We start from the raw sequence: 25,316 nt of genomic DNA on the forward strand, positions 1-25,316 counted from the left end.
TGGGTGGCTCAGTGGGTTAAGCCGCTGCCTTCGGCTCAGGTCATGATCTTGGGGTCCTGGGATCGAGTCCCGCATCGGGCTCTCTGCTCAGCAGGGAGCCTGCTTCCTCCTCTCTCTCTCTCTGCCTGCGTCTCTGCCTACTTGTGATCTCTCTCTGTCAAATAAATAAATAAAATCTTTAAAAAAAATTAAAAAAAAATTTTTAAAAAAGTTTTATTTATTTATCTGAGAGAAAGAGAGAGAGAGAACAGGTATGTGAGCTCCTAGAAGGAGGGGCAGAGGTAGAAAAATCTGAAGTGGACTCCCTGCTGAGGGCAGAGTCCCATGCAGGGCCTGAGGTAGGGCCCATGACGTCAGGATCTGAGCCAAAAGCAAGAGTTGGACGCTCAACCAACTGAGCCACCCAGGCACCCCTCACTTTTCTTTACAATACTCTTGACTACCTGCTTATCATGCTTCTCCTCCATTAGAACATAAGCCCCAGGAGGACAGGGATCCTGCCTGTTTTGTTTACCACTGTATCTCTAGTATCTAGAAGAGTTACTGGCCTATAGTGGGAAATTAAAATATCTGTTGAATGAATGTATTATCTATTCTGAGACGACTTCTTTTAGCTCATCAGTAAATTTCTTTGACCCAATGCCAAAGGCCCTTTACTATTTCCTGTTTTCCTTATTCCTCTATAACAATTTTATTCAAAGAATGGTCCTGACACCAGCAATGTCAGCAGAATCTCGTAACTTGTTGGAGATGCAAATTCTCAGACCTATTGAATCAAAAGCTCTGGGGGTATGACTTGGTGATCTGTTTTCGTAAGCCTTCTAGGTGATTCAGATGCATGATAAAGTTTGAGAACCAGTGCTGTATGAAATATAGGAGTTGGTGTTGTGAATTACTTTTTAAATTTTAGAGTCCCACTGTGATTTGCATTAAAGGTACATTGAATGATAGAATGCTTTTTCTTCTTCTTTTTTTTTTTAGGATGGGCAATTTGGATGACATTGATCACATTTTACTGTAGAACTTCTACTTAATTTTATTCAAAAATCAAACATGAAGACAACCTTTTATTATACTTCAAGGAATAGATTAAAATTATTGCTTCTGCCTGCTCCTTGATAAGAAAGTAAATGATATAATTGGTTCAGTACATTTTATAGTTTATTTGTGCTTGTAAGGGGTGATGGTCTGCTTCAGGTCTGTAGTTTTTAATTTTTCCCTACTTTTTCCTATTCCTCCCTTCTTTATTTCAGCTCCTACAACTTGAGAGGAAAATGGATTTGAGGGTGGAAGAAAAAGTCTGTCCTGTGAGCAAGTTAGAAAAAAGATCAGAGCTTTCATTGCTTTTCTAGTAGAGAGTATAATTAGGATCTTAGTAGGATTTCCGTTTTTATACACTCTTAATGGTCTCATCCCATTTCCCTACTCTTTATGACAGCTATCTAAAAAAGATCAAGAATTGTTATTCATCTTTGTTAACTGATATTCTTTGTGGATTGTCTTTGTGGGGTGTCATGCACTCTAGGGTTAATGAATCAAAGTTTGTTAAGAGTTACTCCGAGGGCTTGTGAAAGTCTGCCCAACCAAGCTTCAGTGTCTCGTCCAAATCTCTTAATTAGTGTGGAAAGTCAAAACAGCAAACAGATTGTCCTCAAAATAATGAGACGCTGGTTGATCATGCTGTTTCACTTTATTTCGTTAAAACTAGCAACAGAAACTTTTTTCTTACATATTTTTTGAAGGGTCAGGGAAAAAATTTTTATTGTCATATATTTTGTTTCAATGAAAAGAGGTAGAGGACAAAGAAAAGAACATTTAAAATGAGGGATCCTGAAGAAGAGAAACGGAAACATCATCTATTGGAAGTTGGCAGTAGTTTGAAGACGCTAACTTTCTGCTGTGTATGCTCTGCCGTATCTAATGTTTTTCTGCATGTATTCTACTCTTAAATGTTAGAGGTTGTATTCTACAGGCTGGTAAAGTGAATCATATTGTTTTTAAAATATATGTAAAAAATATATGTGCACGCACATGAGCATGCAGAACTCTACCTTTGAGATTTTAATATAAATCAACTGAATTACTTTATCAGTTGCTTTGTCCCCTTTTTAGTTCCTAAGGATTTGAGCAAATGATGCCGAATCTCAAATAAGAGGTGATGTTCTTCATCAAAGTACCGAAACTATTTAATGACTCCATTTCAGGAGTCATTGATCCGGAGATAAGAACATTACAAAGTGCACATACACCCACACACACGCTGGTGACATAGGTGTGGCTTCTTCTATGGAAATGACATCATGACAGAAACACACCCCAGACAAACTTCTAGGTGCTATGTAGTTCGCCTTGCCCTGTTTCTGGATCACAACTGACTGGCGTTACTTGAGTTGCAGACAGGGCCCATGTAACGTGAGCCATAAGTGTGGGAAGGGCCGTGGACTCGGAAGCACAACATCTGAGGTCGAGTTCCATCTTGGCCTCTTCTCAGCTCTGTTACCTGGGACTGCTCACACCTTTTTTGATCTTTTTGGTTTTCATCTCTAAAGTGAGCATGATACGACACACTTTCCTTATTTCTTAGGGTTTCAGGTGATGACATCAATGTGAAAAATCTTTGTAAATGCTGTGCATGGCTCAGAAGGGAGGTATTACCACTAATAATAGCCATAAGGCTTTGAGAAACAGGACATGAAAATAGTGATGAAAAGAAACCACAGAAGACACACATTGACCCATGGCTCCTCACTGAACTTCCTGAATTAGTCGCGAAACGAGGAGGAAATGTTGAATCTCTTCTGGGGGCTGCCACAGTGCTTTCTCTTTCTGAAGTTTGTCCTATCACTCTCCCAAATACTATAGTGTACAAGCATGCTGAAACCTTGAACTCCCCCAGCAAAGAATGGGGAAAGCGGCTGCATGCTGGAAAATGCAGGGCATCTGCAAAGAGTGCCCAGACGCTGTAATGCGGCCCAGTGACCAACTGGCTGACTGTATCCGGTTCTCTCATTCTTTTATTCCCTCCAGGCATCCTTGGTTTCTTTTCCAGCCCTGAGTAGTAATGACTTCTTCATCTGGCACAACCACTGGAGAGGGAGAACGACAGCCTTCCCAGGCCGCAGGGACCATTCCCTGTTTCTATTGGCCAGAAGGGATGATGGACGAGCAGCAGATGCTGCTGTCGGCCTCGCTCTGCACTAGGCCTGTGGAGATTATTGATACTCAATAGACGCCAGTCAGCTGTTCAGTGGAAGTGCCCTGGGGTCAATATAGGTCTCAAAGTCAGAATACTGGTGCTCTTAGAAGGCAGTAGCTCCTCAGCCCTAGGCAAGAAATGTTAGTATCCAGACAGTCATTACCTCAACACTTGAGGTTAAGTATACACCCCCAAAATCTGCAGTCTCAGAAAAGCAGCTGGGTAAAATTCACTGAGCTCTTTGTTCTAGGGTCCCTGAGAGGTCCTAGGACCGTGGATGTTGCCTGTTTCTTGTCCCACTTCCTCCTGATCACATTACTCTACTTCTAGATTTAGTGACTGTGAGTTCCTAAGACACACCTGGCAAGTATTACACACCGGTTTGGGAAATACTATCTATAGGTTGGTGCCAGCCTAGCTCCAGAATGCTTGGTCAAGCCCTTTCGATTTGCCTACTTTTTTCTCAGGAACTAAGGCTGGCCTACTAATTGCCAGTTTGCTCACAGATGTTTGTAGTCGGGGGGAATGGGGGTAGGGCTGGATACCATTTTTTTTTCTATGAACCAGACCTCTTAGAATCAGTTCACGTGTAAGGACACAACATGTTGGCCGTCTCTGTGGGTTCTTTCATGGACAGCTGAGCGGTCTCTGATGCATTTCAATCAGTGATGTCCGCAGGCTGAAGGTGGAACCTGGACCCACCAGAGGCCGCAGCTGCTTCTGTCCATCACTCTCCTGGCCAATAGGAAAGGGCAGGACCTGCTTGCGGGCAGGGTAGGCTGATGGCTGCCAGACAAATGAAGAAATCATTGCTTAGGCTTGCAAGAGAAACTAGGCAATGCCATGATTGAGCATATGAATATGAAAAGGCTCCTTCGATGGGTCAAACCCTTGTCACGTTCAGAAATATTGCATCTGTTTACAGTGTGCCATTGCACAGGAATTCCTTATTATTCATTTGCATGGTTTAGGGCAGGGTGTTATTTTGGGAAAAATGACATAGACTCACACAGCTGCCTAAATATATCCTTAATGTTAAGGATTTGCGACAGGAAACAAATTGTTACAAAATGCACCTGACTTGTAAAAAGAGTACAGGATTAATTTACCCTTTAATGGATTATAATTCTGCTAAAAATTGGATATTTTAAAAAATGACACAGGAATAAACTATTTTTTTTTCTAACTGTGACCTCTCTGAAATGTGCAAGTGAATAGAAAAATGCAATGCTGTGAATTTTGCAGCTTGTCTTTTTCTCCTAGTCTTCCTAGAGATTTGACAAATAGAACCTCATAAATATGTGAAAGGGGGTGCCTGGCTGGCTCACTCAGTCGAACATCCAGCTCTTCCTTTCAGCTCAGGTCTGATCTCAGGGTCCTGGGATCTGGCACGAGGCAGGGGCTGGGCTCCATATTCAGCAGGGAGTCTGCATCCCCTATCCCTCTACTTCTGCCTCTCTCCCTGCTTTTACATTCTCTCTCTCTCATACACACGTAAATAAATCTTTAAAAAATTGTATGAAAAAAGTTTGATGTAAATTAAATGTTAATATAATATTTAACTTATAAACTGCAAACATTTAAAAATCAGTAATGCTTGCTCTTTCAAGGGTGTGGTAAAATGGTGGGAATAAATTGGCAAACTTTTTTTTTTTTGAAGATTTTATTTATTTATTTGACAGACAGAGATCACAAGTAGGCAGAGAGGCAGGCAGAGAGAAAGGGGGAAGCAGGCTTCCTGCTGAGCAGAGAGCCTGATGTGGGGCATGATCCCAGGATGCTGAGATCATGACCTGAGCCGAAGGCAGAGGCATAAACCTCTGAGCCACCCAGGTGCCCCAAATTGGCAAACTTTTATAGAGGATAGTTTAGCAGTAAGTATCAAAATCTGTAAAAATATTTTGGACTCCCCTACCCATGGGTAGTGATGAGTAGCAACACTATTAATCCCCAGAATAAAAGCAGAAGACTGTTCTCTACATGGGAAAATTTAGGGTTTTAAGTGGCAATTAGTTCTCCAGAGTAAACCTGCAGTTGTTTTGACATTTGTAATGAAGGCACCTAGAATGCTCATGTGGATCCCTCCAGATCACCTAAAGAGAAATCTGCCAGTTAATATCACCACTGGCTTGTGGTTAATGCTCCCAATTAGGAGAAAGACAAGCTGTCTTGGGAAATAGACATAAAAGAGCAGCAGACACCCATGTGAATCAACACAATCTTTTTTTTTTTTTTTTTAATAAAGTAAATTCTACTCCCAGTGTGGGGCTGGAACTCACAACTCCCAAGAGCAAGAGTATTAAGCTCTATTGACTAATACAGCCAGGTGCTGCCATGGTATCTCATTCTTAAACAACCAAGAAGCACTATATTTTGAGGAAAACCAGTGATACCAAAGGGGGAAAAAAAAAGATAAAACCAAAAACGGATCATTAGGGCCACCGAACTTAAAAGAAACAGTTCATTTAAGGAACAGCAAGAATATTCTTAAAAATTTTAGCTAGCATTCTGTGAGAAAGTAAAATACATACTGCAACATAAAACAATAGTGGTCTACTATGAAAAAGGAGTAATTGGAGAACATAAAGATAGTAGACTCTGTTTGTGTACTTCCCAGATTTCTTCTACTAGAACAGAAACATTTATCCCCCAAACTTTTAGTATATTGTTGACAGCCAATAGCTCTTAGATGAGTTCTCTGAGCTTCACTACAGGTGAAGAGAGTCAGTTGTCCAAAATCACAATGAGGTCCTCCATGCTAGTCAATAAGTGTTGGTACAGGTGAAGAGAGTCAGTTGTCCAAAATCACAATGGGGTCCTCTATGCTAGTCAATAAGTGTTGGTTTGGTACTGAAATCTCATTTTAGGGTCTGCATTCTCAGTCACTGGGGAGAAAATTTTGAGGCAAAGATTTGCATTTAGGAAATTACTGCAGAGGGCTCATAGGGCCAGTGCCTGTAGGGGAGTGAAGGGAAGAATGCAGGATTAAACAGAGGGAAAATGTAGAATGATGAAGTTGTTAATAAAGACCTCAGTGAATCCTAGAGAGAGCTCTGGAGCTAAAATGGACATTCAAAATTATTCAGGAGGGAGGAAACTGAGTCTTATATACTGTTTATTGACCACCTGGATGTAGGCTGCCACTGAAGCTGTAAGATCTGCATTGGTGGGAGGGTCACCAGCATCAAGGAGAATCTCAGTTATAGCTGTTCTTTGTAGGCCAAGATGAATGGTGGGAGATGTGATATTAGAACTCTACTTAATGAAGGTGATGGAAATGATAGGATACCAAAATAATAGAGGTCAGAGATGCAAAGTGGGTGCTAGTCATGCAAAGACCACCAAGTTCAAACTGGCAGCCAAAGGATGCTGACCTAAGAGAACTATGAAGATGGTTCACAGAGCACAGTGTTCCTAGGAGCAAGATGTTTGGGCAGCCACCAAGGATACTGCTCAATTTATATGATAAAAATAAATCAAAGATAGATGATCAAGTAGGAGAAGGAGCTGGGCCAATTAAAAATTATAACCCTTTGTCCAGTTGCTAGCCATAAGCTAGTTTTCAGGCCTGGAATCCATTAGGGTGAAGGAGCAGTCAGGTCTCTAGGAGGAAAGACTACAACATTATAGCATATGGTTCCTCAGCTCTTCCTCAAAGGAATCTATGGCTATTGAGTCATGTAATCAGACAACAGGGAAAGGAAAATAAGTTCATTTTCCAAGAATTGTTGGACAGGGGTTCCTAAGTGCTATTGATGCCAGGGACCAGAAGCATTGTGATGGATCCTCTGTTAGAGTGGAGGTCAGATATAAACTCCTGTCCCATGATGTAAAATTGGAATGTATTTACAATTTGAAATTGTTCCTTGGCATGTGGGATATGAGTATCATATTGAAACAGAACAAAAATAAACCTCTGGTCAAGGGAGTAAATTAAAATGAATATTCAGTCTAGGGGGAATGGCAGAGATTATTGCCTTCCTTAAAGACCTGATGGATCACCGGTCTGGTTTCCACAAAAATCAGGTGCTTTCTGGAAGATAACAGTAAATTTCATCAATTAATGGCCTTGATTACAGCAGCTATATCAGGAGTACTATCTGTGCCCACTGCAGATAAACAGCCTTAGGTACATGCATGTGGTCACTGATCTGATGACTGTGATCTTTTCTGTCCCTATCAGGGAGATAAGGAGGGGGAGGAGAAAGATGGCAGAGGAGTAGGAGACTTAAATTTCATCTGGTCCCAGGAATTCAACAAGATAGTTATCAAACCATTCTGAACATCTACAAACTCAGCAGGAGATTGAAGGAAAGAATAGCAGCAATTCTATGAACAGAATAGCAACCACTTTCTGGAAGGTAGGACATGCAGAGAAGTGAATCAGGGGTGATATATGGGATGATAGACCGTGAGGGGGGAGGATCTTCTGTCAGCCCACTCCCGGCAAATGACAGAGCAGTGGAGCACAAAATCAGAACTTTTAGAAGCCTGTTCCACTGAGGGACATCCCTCCAGTGGCTAAGAGAGAGAGAGTGTGTGTGTGTGTGTGTGTGTGTGTAGCCTTCACTGGGACACTGATCTCAGGACCTTCAGGGTCACAACAAGACAGAGGATGCCTGAGTGCAGCAGGGCTCCCAGGTATTGGAGTGGGGAAGCCAGCTGCAAAGACAGAGCCAAGGAGGGGACTCTCAGCTCAGGGTTGCCATAAACCTTGATCCCCAGCATAGTTGGGCCATTGTTCTTCAGGCAGGGACCCCACAAGTTGCAGATATGGGGACACCCTCCCCTTCTTCACTGGGAGGAGTGGTGCAGAAGCATGGTGCAGGATTCTGTTGGATTGGGAGAGTCCAAACAGGGCCATGCACCAGAGATAGAAATGTTTGGTCACAGGCTGGGTGAGTACGGATTGTGGCCAGAGAGCAGGGAGGAGAGAGTAGTAGACTGCTTTTCTCTGAGGGTGCACTGAAGAGTGGGGCCCTGAGCTCTCGGCTCGTATGGGGCCAGAGATTGGGAGGCAGCCATTTTCATTCCGGTCCTCCAAAGCTATATGGAAAGTGTTCAGGGAATAAAAGCCCCTGAGATCAAAACCAAGCAGATTGCTGAGCCTGGCCCCGGGCAAGGGCGGTAAAATTCTGCCTCAGGCAAAGACATTTGAGAATTGCTGCAATAGGCCCTCCCCCAGAAGATCAGCAAGAATATCCAGCCAAGATCAAGTTTACCAATCAAAGCTCCAAAGCTAGCACATAGATTCATGTCTTTTCCCCTTGATTCTTTAGTCTTTTGCATTAAGTTCTTTAGTCTTTTGCATTAGGTTGCATTCTTAAAATATTCTTTATTTTTTCTTTTTCTTCCTTTTTTTTTAAATTTTTCCTCTTTCTTATTTGAAGAAACATCTTATCTTGTCAATACCTTTTAAAAAAATCTTTGTTAATTTTCATTTTTACAGTCATATTCTATCTCTTTATTGTATTTAACTTTATATATATATGTATATTTCTTTCTTTAAAATTTTGGGATACAGTTTTTTCTAATAGATTAAAATATACCCTAAATCTAGTGAATGGCTTTGTTATACTCTTCTCTGCCTGATCACATTCTGTCCCCACTCCTTTTTAAAATTTTTTGTTCTTTCTTTTTTCTTTTTTCTTTTTTTTTTTTTAAAGATTTTATTTATTAATTTGACAGAGAGAAATCACAAGTAGACAGAGAGGCAGCCAGAGAGAGAGAGAGAGAAGCAGGCTCTCCGCTGAGCAGAGAGCCCTATGCGGGATTCGATCCCAGGACTCTGAGATCATGACCTGAGCCGAAGGCAGCGGCTTAACCCACTGAGCCACCCAGGCACCCCTGTTCTTTCTTTTTTCAACCAATTTCTTATCTTACCAATTTTTAAAATATCTTTTTAAATTTTCATCTTTAAGTCATATTCCATCCCTTTATCATATTTACCCTTACCTTTGTATATATATATATATATGTATATATATATATATATATATATATATATATAAGTTTTTCTTTCTTTAAAAGTTTGTGAGGCAGTTTCTTCTAACAGACCAAAATACACCAAAATCTGGTGTATGGCTCTGTTCTATTCGTCAACCTGATCATATTCTTTTTTTTTTTTTCCTTTCTTTTGTCCCCAGTTGTGGGTCTCTTTTGATTTGTCTAGTGTATATTTTTCTGGGGTTATTGTTACATTAACATTCTGTTCTCTCATTCATCTGTTCCTCTCTGGACAAAATGACAAAACAGAAAAACTCACCTAAAAAAAAAAAAAAAGGAACAAGGAAGTACCAACAAGGAAGTACCAGCACCTAATCAATATAGACATTAGTAAGATGTCAGAACTAGAGTTCAGAATAATGATTATAAAGATACTAGTTGGGCTTGAAAAAAACATAGAAGATACTAGAGAATCCCTTTCTGGAGAAATAAAGGAACTATAATCTAACAAAGTTGAAATAAAAAAGGGTATTAAAGAGGTACAATAAAAAATGGAGGCTCTTACTGCTAGGATAAGTGAGGAAGAAGAGTGAATTAGTGATATAGAAGACCAAATGATGGAGAATAAAGAAGTTGAGCAAAAGAGAAAAACAACTAATGGACCACGAGGAGAGAATTTGAAAGATAAGTGATACCATAAGATGAACAATATTAGAATAATTAAGATCCCAGAAGAATAAGAGAGAGAGAGGCAGAAGGTATATTGGAGCAAATTACAGTGGAGAATCTCCCTAATTTGGGGAAGGAAACAGGCATCAAAATCCAGGAAACACAGAGAACCCCCCTCATAATCAGTAAATGTTGGTCAACATCCCATCATCTACTAGTAAAACTTACAAGTCTCAGAGATGAAGAGAAAATCCTGAAAGCAGGTCAGGATAAGAGATCTGTAACCTACAATAGTAGAAATATTAGATGGGCAGCAGACCTATCTACAGAGACTTGGCAGGCCAGAAAGGACTGGCATGATATATTCAGAGCACTAAATGAGAAAAATATGCAGTCAAGAATACTATATGCAGGTAGGCTATCACTGAAAATAGAAGGAGAGATAAAAAGCTTCTAGGACAAACAAAAAATAAAAGAATTTGCAAATAGCAAAGCAGCTCTACAGGAAATATTGAAAGGGGGCCTCTAAGCAAAGAGAGAGCCCAAAAGTAAAATAGACCAGAAAAGAACAGAGACAATATACAGTAACAGTCACCTCACAGGCAATACAATGGCACTAAATTCATACCTTTCAATAGTTACCCTGAATATAAATGGGCTAAATGCCCCAATCAGAAGACAAGAGTATCAGAATAGATAACAAAACAAAACAAAACAAAACAAAACAACAAGACCCACTAATATGCTGTCTGCAAGGAACTCATTTTAAACCTAAAAACACATCCATATTTAAAGTGAGGAGGTGGAAAACAATTTACCATGCTAATGTACATCAAAAGAAAGCTGGGTGGCTATCCTTATATCAGACATATTAGATTTTAAGCCAAAGACTCTAATAGAGATGAAAAAGGACACTATATCATACTTAAAGTGTTTGTCCAACAAGAAGATCTAACAATTTTAAATATCTATCCCCCTAACAAGGGATCAGCCAATTATATAAACCAATTAATTATAAAATCAAAGAAACACATCAACAGTAATAGAATAACAGTAGGGGACTTTAATACCCCCCTCACTGAAATGGACAGATCATCTAAGCAAAAGATCAGCAAGAAAATAAAGGCATTAAATGACACACTGGACCCGATGGACATCACAGATATATTCAGAACATGCCATCCCAAAGCAACAGAATACACATTCTTCTGAGTGCACATGGAACATTCTCCAGAATAGATCACATCCTGGGTCAAAATCAGGTCTCAACAGGGACTAAAAAATTGGGTTCATTCTCTGCATATTCTCACACAATGCTCTGAAACTAGAACTCAATCACAAGAAAGTTGGAAAGAACTCAAACACCTGAAAGCTAAAGAGCATCCTACTAAAGAATGAATGGGTCAACCAGGAAATTAAAGAAGAATTTAAAAAATTCACAGAAACAAATGAAAATGAAAACACAACTATTCAAAACCTTAGGGATGCAGCAAATGTGGTATTGAGAGGAAAGTGAATAGTAATACAAGACTTTCTCAAGAAACAAGAAAGGTCTCAAATATATGACCTAACTGTACATCTAAAGGAGCTGGAGGAAGAACAGCAAAGTAACCCTAAAGCCACCAGGTGAAGAAGAAATAGTAAAGATCAGAGCAGAAATCAATGAAATAGAAACCAAAAGAACAGTAGAACAAATCAATGAAACTAGGAGATGGTTCTTTGAAAGAATTAATAAGGTTGATAAACCCCTGGCCAGACTTATCAAAAAGAAGAAAGAAATAAAATCATAATAAAATCATGAATGAGAGAGGAGAGATCACAACCAACACCAAAGAAATACAAAAAAATTATAAGAATGTATGATGAGCAACTATATGCTAGCAAATTTGACAATCTGGTAGAAATGGATGCATTCCTGGCAACAAATAAACTACCAAAACTGAACCAGGAAGAAATAGAAGACCTGAACAGACCCCAAACCAGTAAGGAAATTGAAACAGTAATAAAAAATCTCCCAGCAAACAAGAGCTGAGGACCAGAAGGCTTCCCAGGGGAATTCTACCAGACATTTAAAAAGAATTAAAACCTAGTCTTCTGAAACTGTTTCAAAAAATAGAAATGGAAGGGAAACTTCCAAACTCCCCAAACTGACAAAGACTCCACCAAAAAGAATTACAGCCCAATATCCCTGATGAACCTGGATGCAAAAACTTTCACCAAAATATTTGCCAATAGGGTCCAACAGTACATTAAAAGGATTATTTACCATGACCAAGTGGGATTTATTCCTGGGCTACAAGTTTGGTTCAAGATCTACAAAACAATCTGGTATACTACATTAATAAAAGAAAGAACAGGAACTATATGATACTCTCAATAGAGAAATAGAAAAAACATTTGACAAAACACAGGATCCTTTCTTGATTAAAACTCTTGACAGTGTAGTGATAGAGAGTACATACCTTACTATCACAAAAGCTATCTATGAAAAACCCACCACAAATATCATTCTCAATGGGGAAAAACTGAGATCTTTTCCCCTAAGATCAGGAACATGGCAGGGATGTCCACTATCACCACTGCTGCTCAACATAGTACTAGAAGTCCTAGCCTCAGCAGTCAGACAAGAAAAAGAAATAAAGGGCATTTGAATCTGCGAAGAAGTCAAACTCTCACTCTTTTCAGATGCTGTGATACTTTATGTGGAAAACCCAAAAGACCCCACTCCAAAACTGCTAGGACTCATGTAGGAATTCAGTTTGGGCAAAAGAAGACATGAACAGATATTTCTGCAAAGAGGACATCCAAATGACCAACAGATACATGAAAAAGTGCTCAACATCACTTGGCATCAGGGAAATACAAATCAAAACCACAGTGAGATACCACCTCACACTGGTCAGAATGGCTAAAATTAATGAATCAGGAAATGACAGGTGTTGGTGAGGATGCAGAGAAAGGGGAGCCCTCCTGCCTTGTTGGTGAGAGCAAGCTGGTGCAGCCACTCTGGAAAAGTATGGAGGTTCCTCAAGGTTGTAAATAGAGCTACGCTACACCCAGCAATCACACTACTGAGTATTTACCCTGATGATACAAATGTAGAGATCTGAAGGGGCATGTGCACCTGGATGTTTATAACAACAATGTCCACAATAGCCAAACTATGGAAAGAATCTAGATGTCCATCAACACATGAGTAGATAGAGAAGATGTGGTATATATAAACAATGGAATATTATGCAGCCATCAAAACCCCCAAAATCTTGCCATTTGCACTGCCATGGATGGAACTAGAGGGTATTATGCTAAGCAAAATATGTCAGTCAGAGAGGGACAATTATCATGATCTCACCAATTTAGGGAATTGAGAAATAAGACAGAGGATCATAGGGGAAGGATGGGGAAACTGAAAATAAGATGTAACCAGAGAGGGAGACAAATCATAAGAGACTCTTGGTCTCAGGAAACAAGCTGAGGGTTGCTGGAGTGGAGGGAGTGGAGGGGAGTGGGATGGATTGGGTGGCAGGCTGTTGGACGCTGGGGCGGCTATGTGCTATAGTGAGTGCTACGAATTGTGTGAGACTGAAGAATCACAGACCTGTACCCATGAAACAAATAATACATTATATGTGTATCCCATATATGTTAATATAACATATATGTTATATGCTGTATATGACATGAGTAACATATGACACATAATAGGTCATATATTGTGATATATGACATGGCATATATAACATATATAGGACATATATAACATATATAGGACATATATAACATATACACTATATTAACATTATATGTTAATTTGAAAAGAAGGATAAGGAAGGCCAATAGTACCTATTTATAGTTTAGCCCCAGGCTATGTTAATTCTCTGCTTTCTGTTATAATATAGTCTGAGGGGATCTGAGCCATCTACAACCCCCCCAGAAAATTACATGGTTCACTGCATTAATAATAATAGTTTAATCAGACCAGATCAGTAAGAAGCAGCAAATACAACTGTGCACCAGAGGGTGAGCAGTGATAAACCCTATGAAGATACATGGGCCTGTTACCTAATTGAAGTTTTTAGGAGTCCAGTATGGGGCTTGCTGGGGCAACCTCTCCAGAACAGAGAAAAAAACGTTGCATTTTGTACCTCCTACCACTAAGGAGGAAGGATATTGTCTTGAATGCTTTTAAGGTTCTGGAGATAGCAAGTTCCATACTGTGAATACTGTTCTGAATTGCATATTGATAGCACAAAAAACTGCTAAATTCAAGTGGGGGCCTAAACAGAAAAGGACTTTTAGCAGGTTCAGACCATATTGTAAGCAGCTCTGCCTCTTGCGCCATACAACCTGGCAGACTCTATTAGATGTATCTGTAGTTGGAAAATATACCATACACAGTTCATTGCAAATGTCAACAGAAAAATCATAACACAGACACATAACTTGTTGGCATCTTTCTAAAATCACTTCTGATATGCTACTGGGAAACATGGAACACCTCACCATTAAATTATCTATCATGAATTGCATTGTGCCAACTACACCAAATTATAAGGTGAGGAATGCCTAACAGAATTCATGATAAAATAGAAGTACCTCTGGGATTGGGCATGAGCAGGGCTAGAAAGCACACAGGAGCCATATAATTAGATGGCTCTGAGCTCCATGTCATCCTTCACTGTGGAAGAAAAGAGAGAAAAGGGAAGAGGAAGTAAAAAAAAAAAAAATGGAAAGAAAAATTCCTTGGAGGATGCAAATCTTTAGATTGAAAATATTCCACTGAATACTCGGCTGGATGGATAGAAAAAACGATTTACCTTTAGACACATCATTATTCAATTTAGAACATTGAAAAGAAAGGGATCATAGAAGCTTTAAAAATAAGAAGAGGTTATCAAAGCAGAATCTGAATCAGACCAACATCCGTTGCTTTCTTTTGTCAAGCTGGATAGATAGAAGAAATGAAAATCCCTTCGCTTGTAATATTTTGTATGATTCTTCTCTAAGCAACACAGATTTATGGAGATATAAGTGACATGTCCTTCTTTATGGGTCCATCCACACTCTTGTTTTTACTTCAATACTTACAAACTCTTACTGCTTATTTTCCTCCCAATTTTTAGAATCATTTTATAAATAAAACACTTAAAAGTTTAGTATAGTTGCAGGTTGGAAAACAAATATTAGAAACATAGACTAGTTGTAAAACTATTAATATAGTAGGTGTAAAACTACTAAAATAACTTTCAGAGGTTGGGACATGGAGGTGGGGGAAATGTGGAGACAATGATAGGGGTATGAATTTGCTTATCTGACAGATTCTGGTGGGAAGATATATTCTCTTAGATTAATGAAACAAGAAACAGAATTTAAGTGTTAAGTTACAAAGGACAATTGCAATAATATTTGTAGCAAAAGCGGGGAGGAAAAGAGGTGAGATGAAACATGATGAGAAAAACCCCATACCTATGTGTGGAATATGTATATTATTATTATGAATGGAATTATGTCCTCCTCTCCAAATTCATATGTTGAAGCCCTAACCCCCAGTGTGACTGTATTTGGAGATAGGGCCTTCAGGAAAGTATTTATGGCCTAAATGAGGCCATAAGGGTGGGGCCCTCAGCCAATAGAAATAGTGTTCTTAGAGAAAGAGAAAAGGGTACCAGAAGATCTACAGAGATCTTTCCATGCACACAGAAAAGAGGCCATGTGAGGACACAGCCAGAAGGCAGCTGTCTCTAAGCCAGTACGAGAAGTCTCACCAAAAGTCAAACCTGATTGTACTTTTATCTTGGATGTAGCCTCCAGAAGTGGGAGAAATCTCTATTATTTAAGCCACCCCAGCTGCAGTTTTAAAATTTATTTTTACTTTATTTTATTTTTATTTTAATTAATTAATTAGTTAATTAATTCTGTCTGTTTTTGTCATGGCAGCCCTAGCAGACTAATACAATTTTTTTTTGGCATTTTATTATTTTTATTTATTTATTTTGCCTTGCAATTTACAGAGTTAAAAAAAAGACCAATACAATTACTATATAAATACATATTATCAAGTACATACTGTCATTAACTTCATTACATTTTAAGTAAACTACTAAAATATGTGTGAGATAACAGGTGCTTTTGTCTGAAAAGTCAGTGGAATACATTGAAAATGCTTTGTTGAATGCTTTGTGAAAGGCAAGTCACTACAAATACTAGTGTTGCAATAGAGATGGGAAGGAAATATTAAAAGACTGGAAGAAAATGAAAAGCAATCTACACTGAATCTGCAAACATTTGCTTGGTAAGTGGTTTTAACTCTTCACCCTGCTTTAAAGAAATGAAGACTAGAAATCATAGACAAGGCATTCAAGTTGTGATTGATATAAGACAGACCACATAACATTCAAATTGGCTGCTTTGCCTCTAATAGAAAACAAGACCTTGGGTGTGCATTGGTGGTCTGTACGTGTCATTTATAATTCTGCATGTTAACTGACTTTGCAATTAAATGATCAACTACTTGTCCAAAAGCTTCTACTTTACTGAAAATTATAGTGCTAATCACCAAAATAACAACACAAAGAAGATTGTGGGGGAGGAGGGAGAGAAGGGAGGAGGAAGGTGTGACCACCACTTCCAGGGAATAGGACTTGGGAGGAGAGTGCGGATGTCCTTTATTTTCCATTTAATACCACTCTGTACTGTTCGGACTTTCATCTACTACTTGCAGAAATTATTCTTATATAGCCAAAACACTAATAAAATCTCTGAAGTCTTTGCTTCCATGTAATTCCATTGTCTTCGAAGTTAAAGAAGACCTTGGCATACAGCTCTTTGCATTTGAATCCTGACTCCTCTGTTTTCTTCTTCTGAGAGTTTGGACAGTTTACTTAACTTCTGTATGCCACCCATCACTGGAAAACAGTGATAATAATAGAACCTACCTCAGAGAAATTTGTGAAAATTAAATGAGATAATACACATATAAGACATTTAGCTCAGGGTCACCCAGAGAATAAGAAACTGGCAAATGGTAGCTGTTATTATTAGATGAAAATAGACATAAAGCATATATGAAAATAAACATAATGCACAGCTAAATTTATATACAAAATATTTACTATGGTATTATTTTTATAAAAACCTGAAACAACTCAAATGTCTGGCAATAGGAAAAGACTTAAATCAGTTATGTCAGTCAGCTGTTTAAAAGATCCTTTTTCAGGGCGCCTGGGTGGCTCAGTGGGTTAAGCCTCTGCCTTCGGCTCAGGTCATGATCTCATGGTCCTGGGATGGAGCCCTGCATCCGGGCTCTCTGCTCAGCAGGGAGGTTGCTTCCCCCCACCAACCCCCCACCGCCCCTGCCTGCCTCTCTGCCTACTTGTGATCTATCTCTATCTATCAAATAAATAAAATCTTTAAAAAAATATATCTTTTTTCTAAGAATATTCACTGATGTGAGAAAATGGTGATTATATAAAATCTAAACACACACACACACACACACATATATATATATATATATTTGGAAGAAAATGTCATAAAAATTTCTGGAAGAAAAATCACTGAAATGTTAATGTTGGCCGTCTCAAGGCGATGGGCTTACAAGCAATGTTTACTGTCTTCTCAGGGTTCCCACCTCAGGGGGAGGAGGTCGTTTGAAGAGAGTACCTGCCTATAATGCAGGCTTCTGCACCACAGCTCAGGGGCACCTGTCAGACCTCAAATGCCTGCTGCGGCAACCATGCTGTTGTAACTGAAGAAAGTGCTGGAGAGGTGAGGAGGTGGAGGAGGGGATGGGTAGAGTGGGCAGGATGTCAAGGGACACTTTTCAGGGTCATGTCAGATCAGCAGGAGTAGTTATGATACAGTGAGATGTGGGATCCAATATGTATGAAAATAATCTTCTAGACATTCCACAAGGGTTGGTGAGAAATGAAGAGTTAGTAGTAGTGAACAGATAATGTGGCTTAGGGGTTGGCTATTTCCCACAATGCCAGTCTGCCTTTCAAAAGATCAAGCAGTTATTTTTGACTCAACCTGGTCTTTTTTTTTTTTTTTTAATATTTAAGTATTTACTTGAGAGAAATAGTATGAGCTGGAAAGGGAGAGGGAGAAAGAATATCAAGCGGACTCCTCACTGAGCAGGGAGCCCCACTCTGGGCTCGATTCCAGGACCCTGAGATCATGATCTGAGCAGAAACTGAGATTGGGACTCTTAACCAACTGCCCCCTGTATTTGGTCCTTCTGATCCTTCTCTGTGGTCCACTCTCCTCCCTGCATAGGACACACACATGTCTTTCAGTGCTGTCCTCTGCTTCCAGCCCACACCTGCCAGCCCTCCTTAATCTCCTGCCTTCCAGCACCCTGCACATCCAGCACTCCACGCATTCCACTGGGTCAGGACTCAGCTCCCAGGGCTCTTTCATCATTGGAAGAGCAGGCGGTTTTTGCAGAATATTTAGGGCACAACTGTAGCCAACTTTTCAACTCAAGCTGATTCACAGTATTTCTCAGTTTTGCCTAGATTATCAGTGAGGGAAACAAAGATTTCCCAGTTTACTATAAACACAGCTTGGTGACCTGTTATGAAAATGATAGTTATGTTCTGTGACTACTTTTACTCAAACCCCAGGGTGCAACCATTTATTCGGTTTATATTATTTGCAGCATAGTGATGAATTCAGCAGGGAATGAAATCACAAAAGAAATACATGGCTAGGTGTGGGGGATTTGTGTAGAAATGTGGATTGACTGCTAATGGTTATTGGGTTTCTTTTTTGAGCTGATGAAAATGTTCTAAAATTGATTGTGTGATAGATGTATAATTGTAAGTATACTAAAAACCGTTGAGCTGTGTAGTTAAATTGGCAAATTGTGGGTGTCTGGGTGGCTCAGTCAGTGTGGTGTCTGCCTCTTGGCTGGGGTCATGATCTCAGTCCTGGGATTGAGTCCGGCTGGGCTCTCTGCTCAGCAGGGAGTCTGCTTCTCCCTCTCACTCTCCGCTGTGCTCTCCTCTCTCCTCTCTCAAGTAAATAAATAAAATCTAAATTGGTAAATTATATAGTATGTAAATTATGTCACAACAAAGCTATTATAAAAGATAGAAATAGATGGCACGAAGCCTGTTTTAGATAATAAGACCACATATTTTGATTGGTACACATCCATGCTTATGTGCTAGCTTTTTGTTCTACTTAATCAAGTGACTGGAAGTAAATTGTGTATGCCTATACAACTTTCTTTTTTAAAGATTTATTTATTTATTTGAGAGAGAGAGAGCATTCCAGCAGGAGGGACAGAGGGAGAGAGAGAGACATAATCTCAAGCAAACTCCAGACTGAGCTTGGTGCCTGACTCGGGGCTTATCTCAAGACCCCGAGATTTTGACTGGAGACAAAACCAAGACAAAACTGACTGCATTGCCCAGGCACCCCTTCTTGTACAACTTCTGACCTCTGATGCATGAAGGTCACTTGAAAATAAATAGAACTAGAATCAAATTCTGGCTCAACTTTATACTTGTGCTGTGATATGTGGTCAATTACTTCTCTTCTCTGAGTCTCCATTTCCTCTTCTGTAAAAGGGAGATAATTACATGAGGACATGTGTAAAGGGGCTTCTCAGTGTATGCTACAAGGTTGTTGCTCAGCAAATGCGAATGTCCTTCCCTCACCAATAAATGTCTATTACTATATGCACTTGAATGTATAGCTGAACTTCATTTTGATCTTGGAAAATGACTAAACTGGTCAATATTCATTTCTTAAGGAATAATATCAAAGGAATGGTACAATAAGAAATAGAATGATCATTTGAATAATTTATAAAATAATTTCTGTTCTAAAACAATTTCTGACTTACTCAAACTGATAGTAACTAAATGTCATAAGTTGTGGAGAGCTGACCCAAGCCCTGGTGAAACAACTCAGTGGGTCTCATGCTCTTAGGGTTAATGTACATGAATAAATACAATATATTCCAACATCATCAGTTTCCAAGACTTTAGTGGTTAAATGGATGGGAAATATCAAGCATGGTGTCTTTGTCATAGTAAACATTCAGTACATTTTTTTGTTGATGGATGAATGTATAGCGACTTTCAGAATGAGGCTGTGACTCTGTTTCCCCGTGTGCAGGCTGGGGATATTCATTATGCAAGAGCTGTCAACTGCTCTGTAATAGGTAATAGAAGAGCTCTTTAAAGATCCTTCTCTTGTGGCTGACAGACTGTTGACATTTATTAGATGATGCCTGGGTGTTAATCACCTCACTCATTTACATCCTTATCTCTTTCATTTCTCCCAGCCATGTTCCCTCCTTCCCACGGGCTGTTCCTGACCTGAATGAGGGTAATGTTTCCAAAGCTTGGAAAATACACACATTTCCCATGGTCTTGTGGGCAAATTTGCAATTATTGGAGCTTGATGGGGCTAGGTAGGGTACAAGCAGGGTAGAAAAAGAAAAGGAAAAACCTAATCTAACCAAACTTGAGCTCTATGGGACCATTACTAAAGAAGTAGTAAGAAAAGGAAAGGACTAATTCTATTCTATTCTATTCTATTCTATTATATTATATAATATTATATTATATTAGAATGCCAGGTACTTATTATGCATGAATGCCAGGCACTATACACACGACTTGGAAGAAATCTATCACGAAGTCTGGTTGGTCCTCTTAATTTCATAGGATATTTTGAAATATGCATGAATAACATTGGTAGCTGGAGGACTTTGGAAGGTCTAAGACGGAGAGGGGAGATTTTTAATGGAATCTCTGACCCTTTCCTCTCCCTGAAGCTTTGCATAGATATGTCCCCACATTCTGGGGCATTCTCCTTGAGCTCAGAAAAGGTGTGTTTTCCAGTGAGGGGAGGGTGGGCTTGATGCTGGTTTTGCCGTACTCGCTGTATGACCTTAAGTAAGTAGGCCCCAATGGGTTCAGCTGCCTCAGGTGCAAAATCAGGTTAATGAGCATCTTAGAGTGTTATTAGAGGATTAGAAATAATGTTTGCAAAGTGCCAAACACATATTTACTACTCAAAACACTGGTTGTTCCTTACATCTGTTACCACTCCTAAATCCAGTCTCTTAAAACTACTTGCTTAGATTATATAAATGTTTTAGTTGATCTGCTGGTCTTTTTATCTGATTAGACACCAGAGTGATCTTTCTGAAATACAAATTTAATGTTCCTTTCCCACGTGAAAATCTTTAGTGCCTAAATCTTTTTTCTTAAAACATTAAAGTACTTTTCCTTAAAGCATTAAAAGAGATTTAAAACTTATCCCCACGATTTTATTTTATTATATGTTATTTTTTAAAAGATTTTATTTATTTATTTGACAGAGAGAGAGAGAGAGAGTGCACAAGCAGGTGGAGTGGCAGGCAGAGGAAGAGGCAGGCAGAAGGAGAGGGAGAAGCAGGCTCCCCAGCTGAGTAGGAAACCTAGCATGAGGTTCGATCCCAGGATCCTGGGATCATGAACTGAGCCAAAGACAGATGCTTAACTGATTGAATGACTCAGGTGTCCTGTGTACCCACTATTTTAAAAGACTTTCATTTCTGCTTTGCATTCTTCATCCGTTAGGCAGGTTTCCTGGACAAGTGGCTCCTATGAAGTCATCCCCAGCCCTGCTCTCAAAAGGGACCCCACCCTTGGTTTAATGCTCTATTATGGACTTGAAATTCTTCATGATTTTATCTTTGAACTTAAGGTTTCTAAGTGAGATCACGTGTAGCAATAGAGTGAAGGTGTGAGCAGTGAGGTGGCAGCTTGCAGGTGCATAGGCTCAGATCCACTGCAGTGAATGGCTGAGCAGTTGGCATGGCCTCTGGCACTCATGTATCTGGGACAGTCTGGGATGCCCTGAGTCCCCAAGGGGGCCTTCAGGATTAGAGAGCCTAGACCCAGATTTCAGTGACAAAGAATGCAAAAGTCTAGACAGAGTAGTGGCAGCAGTGGTAGCTTTGGGACAAAGGGGGGACTTTACATGCGGTCAGTGCCTGGGGGGTGGGCTTCCTATTCATCCCTTAAGTGCATCCCTGTGCATCTGCTAAAATACGAACTCTCTAGCCTGAGTGCAGGCTCAGGAACTCTGGAGCTGGGGCAGTAAACTTTGTCAGTAAATTATTACAAAGTCAAACAGATATTGCATTAAAGTATATCAAGAGTTTATTAGAATTGTTCAAAGATATTTGAATTTCTGGTTTTGAAAACTGCTGAAACATTGCAAAGCAAATACCTACAGCATTAGCAATACAAGTTTGATTTAAAGACAATCTCATTTGATGGAAGAAAATACTATTTTCAAATAACACTTCACATGAACCATTAAAAGAAGAATAAATGAAACAAGATGGGATTGGGAGGGAGACAAACCATAAGTGACTCTTAATCCCACAAAACAAACTGAGGGTTGCTGGGGGGAGGGGGTTTGGGAGAAGGGGGTGGGATTATGGACATTGGGGAGGGTATGTGCTTTGGTGAGTGCTGTGAAGTGTGTAAACCTGGTGATTCACAGACCTGTACCCCTGGGGATAAAAATATATGTTTATAAAAAATAAAATTAAAAAAAAAAAGAAGTCAAATTTGAATAAAATTTTCCTTATAGTTAAAGACACTTGTTCATATTGAATGATTCTTTTAATGTATTGTTAGATTCGATTTGCCAGTATTTTGGTGAGAATTTTTGCATTCATATTCATCAGGGATATAGGCCTGTAATTCTCCTTTCTAGTGGGGTCTTTGTCTGGTTTTGGAATTAATGTAATGCTAGCCTCACAGGAGTTTGAAAGTTTTCCTTCCATTTCTATTTTTTGGAAAAATTTAAGAAGAATAAGTATTAGCTATTATTTAAATGTTTGGTAGAGGGGCACCTGGGTGGCTCAGCAGGTTAAAGTCTCTGCCTTCGGCTTGGGTCATGATCCCAGGGTCCTGGGATTGAGCCCCACATCGGGCTCTCTGCTCCGCAGGGAGTCTGCTTCCTCCTCTCTCTCTCTCTCTCTGCCTGCCTCTCTGCCTTCTTGTGATTTCTGTCTGTCAAGTAAATAAATAAAATCTTAAAAAAAAAAATAAATGTCTGGTAGAACTCCCCTGGGAAGCCATCTGGCCCTGGATGTTTATTTGGGAGATGTTTGATTACTGATTCAATTTCTTTGCTGTTTATTTGTCTGTTCAAATTTTCTATTTTTTCCTCTTTCAGTTTTAGCAGTTTGTATGTTTCTAGGAATTTGTCCATTTCTTCCAGATTGACTAGTTTGTTAGCATATGATTTTTCATAATATTCTCTTAAGATTGTTTACATTTCTGTGGTGTTGGTCGTGATTTCTCCTCTTTCGTTCAAGATTTTATTTGAGTCCTTTTTCTTTTCTTTTTAATAAGTCTTGCTAAGGATTTATCAATTTTCCTAATTCTTTCAAAGAACCAGCTCTTAATTTTGTTGAACTATTATACTCTTTTGTCTGTTTCTAATCACAGGGATGTATCTGGATGAGGAAATCCTCTTCAGTTTCTGGGACTCACCTTGTTCTCTCCTGCTTGTGGGTCTTTACTCCTGGCATCCCTTCCATTTTTGATGCTGTATTCTTCTCTCCCCCCATCTCCCACCTCCCAGCCTCACCCCCATGCTCCTTGTAGGATATAAAATAAAAATACAAAAATCTTTCTCATTTCTATGCACCAATAATGAAGCAGCAGAAAAAGAAATCAAGGAATTGATCCCATTTGAAATTTCACTCAAAACCTTTAGATCCCTAGGAATAAACCTACCAAGAGATAAAAGATTTGTACTTTGAAAACTATAGAACACTTATGAAGGAAATTGAAGAGGACACAAAGAAATGGGGGAAAAAAGCATTCCATGCTCTTTGGTTGGAAGAAAAAACATTGTTAAAATATCTATACTACCCAAAGAAATCTGCACATTTAATGCAATCCCTACCAAAATACCACCAACATTTTTCACAGAGGTAGAACAAACAATCCTAAAATTTGTATGGAATCAGAAGACCCTGAATAACCAAAGCAATCCTAAAAAAGAAAAGCAAAACTGGAGGTATCATGATTCTGGACTTCAAGCTATTTTACAAAGCCAGTATGGTACTGGTATAAAAAAAGACACACAGATCAATGGGACAGAATAGAAAATGCAGAAATGGACCCCCAACTATATCATCAATTCTTCTTCCACAAAGCAGGAAAGAATATCCAATGGAAAAGAGAGTCTCTTCAACAAATGGTGTTGGGAAGACAGGACAGCAACATGCAGAATAATAAAAAAGACCATTTTCTTACACCATACACAAAAATAAATTCAAAATGAATGAAAGACATAAATGTGAGACAGAAGCCATCAAAATCCTAGAGAAGAACACAGGCAGCAACCTTTTTGAGCTCAGCCTCAGCAACTTCTTATTAGACACTTCATTAGAGGCAAGAGAAACAAAAGCAAAACTGAATGATTGGGACTTCATCCAGATGAAAAGCTTCTGCACAGCAAAGGAAACAAGCACCAAAACTAAAAGCCTACAGAGTAGAAGATATTTGCAAATGACATGTCTGATAAAGGGTTGATAGGAAAAATCTATGAGGAATTTACCAAACTCAACACCCCCAAAACAATCCAGTTAAGAAATGGGCAGAATACATAAATAAACACTTTGCCAAAGAAAACATTCAGATGGCTCAAAGACACATGAAATTGTGCTTAACATGACTCATCATCAAAGAAATACAAATCAAACCGTGATGAGATTCCACCTCACACCTGGCAGAGTGGCCAAAACTAATAACACATGAAACAACAGGTGTTGGCAAGGATTCAGAAAAAGGGGATCTCTCTTGCACCATTGGTTGGAATGCAAACTGGTGTAGCCACTCTGGAGAATAGTATGGGGGTTCATCAAAAAGTTAAAAATAGAACTATTCTACAATCCAGCAATTGCAGCACTAACTACTGGGTACTTACACAAAGGATACAAAAATACAGGTTTTTATAACAGCATTATAGACAATAGTCAGACTATGGAGAGAGCCCAAAAGTCCATCAACCAATGAATGGATAAAGAAGATGTCATATATATATATATATATATATATATATACATATATATATGTATATATAATGGAATATTACAGGACCCCAAGATCATGACCTGAGCTGAAAGCAGACGCTCAACCAGCTGAGCCACCCAGCCTCCCCAGAAGGAATGCTTTTTGACCAAGAATTATAGGATTACTGTTCTTACCTTCCAGTCTCCATATAAGCTTTTAGGATTTATCTCTACATCAAAAATAATGATAGTCAAAAAAAAGTAATGATAGTCAAATATTTAACAAAGTATTTAATGTAACACATAGATTTTTCCTTATCAGTGAAGTTTGGATCATTAGATATGTCCCTGGATCCTCTCCATCTACCAGCTCATTAGATAATTAGTGATGTTTTTGGTCTAATTGTATGGTTCACTAAATCCTTTAGTTTGTATCACAGAAGATAATTTCTGATT

Source organism: Mustela putorius, unplaced genomic scaffold (genome assembly GCF_011764305.1).
Source record: "Mustela putorius furo isolate JIRA1106 unplaced genomic scaffold, ASM1176430v1.1 tig00003983_pilon_pilon_pilon, whole genome shotgun sequence".
Taxonomy (NCBI): Eukaryota; Metazoa; Chordata; class Mammalia; order Carnivora; family Mustelidae; genus Mustela; species Mustela putorius.